Here is a 1,748-nt window from a genome sequence, read left to right on the forward strand (position 1 = left end):
TTCAGTACTGGGACCATAAGGTAAAGAATTTTAATTTTCATATTATAAGTTCTATCGGAAAATCCATTGATTAAGTAAGAAATTCTTTCGTATTTCTCATCCTAATTCATTTCGATTTATTTCTGGTAAAATGAGAGGTTAACGTACATATATTCCTAGAAACGAGAGATTAATATTCCCAGAAACAAAAGATTAATGTCCACATATTCTTAGAAACGTGAGATTAATGTCAACATATTCCTAGAAACGAGAGATTAATATTCCCAGAAACAAAAGATTAATGTCCATATATTCTTAGAAACGTGAGATTAATGTCAACATATTCCAAGAAACGAGAGATTAATATTCCCAGAAACAAAAGATTAATGTCCATATATTCTTAGAAACGTGAGATTAATGTCAACATATTCCTAGAAACGAGAGATTAATGTCAATATATTCCTAGAAACGAGAGATTAATGTCCACATATTCCTAGAAACGAGAGATTAATGTCCACATATTCCTAAAAATGAGATATTAAAGTCCGCATAATCCCAGAAATGAGAGATTAATGACCGAATATTCCTAGAAACGAGATTAATGTCAACATATTCCAAGAAACGAGAGATTAATGTCCACATATTCCTAGAAACGAGAGATTAATGTAAAGATGTTCCTATAAACGAGAGATTAATGTCTACATATTCCCCCAAAAAAGAGATTATGTCCACACATTCCCAAAAACAGAGATTAATGTACACATATTCACAGAAAACAGAGATTAATATCCACATATTCTCAGAAAAGATATTAATATCCACATCTTCCCTTGAAAAGAGATTAATATCCACATAAACCCAGAAAAGAGATAAATATCCATATAAACCCAGAAAAGAGATAAATATCCATATAATCCCAGAAAAGAAATTAATATCCACATATTCCCAGATAAGAGATTAATATGCACATATTCCCAGAAAAGAAATTAACATCCACATATTCCCAGATAAGAGATTAATATGCACATATTCCCAGAAAAGAAATTAATATCCACATATTCCCAGAATAAGAGATTAATATGCACATATTCCCAGATAAGAGATTAATATGCACATATTCCCAGAAAAGAAATTAATATCCACATATTCCCAGATAAGAGATTAATATGCACATATTCCCAGAAAAGAAATTAATATGCACATATTCCCAGATAAGAGATTAATATGCACATATTCCCAGAAAAGAAATTAATATCCACATATTCCCAGAAAAGAAATTAATATCCACATATTCCCAGATAAGAGATTAATATGCACATATTCCCAGATAAGAGATTAATATGCACATATTCCCAGAAAAGAAATTAATATCCACATATTCCCAGATAAGAGATTAATATGCACATATTCCCAGAAAAGAAATTAATATCCACATATTCCCAGAAAAGAAATTAATATCCACATATTCCCAGATAAGAGATTAATATGCACATATTCCCAGAAAAGAAATTAATATCCACATATTCCCAGATAAGAGATTAATATGCACATATTCCCAGAAAAGAAATTAATATCCACATATTCCCAGAAAAGAAATTAATATCCACATATTCCCAGATAAGAGATTAATATCCACATAATCCCAGAAAATTTATTAATATCCACATAATCCCATAAAAGAGACATTAATGTCAACATAATCCTCGAAAAGAGATTAATATCCACTTATTCTTTGATAGGATTTAACAAATACTTATTCTTTCCGTTGT

The sequence above is a fragment of the Palaemon carinicauda genome, chromosome 4 (assembly GCF_036898095.1).
Source record: "Palaemon carinicauda isolate YSFRI2023 chromosome 4, ASM3689809v2, whole genome shotgun sequence".
Lineage (NCBI taxonomy): Eukaryota > Metazoa > Arthropoda > Malacostraca > Decapoda > Palaemonidae > Palaemon > Palaemon carinicauda.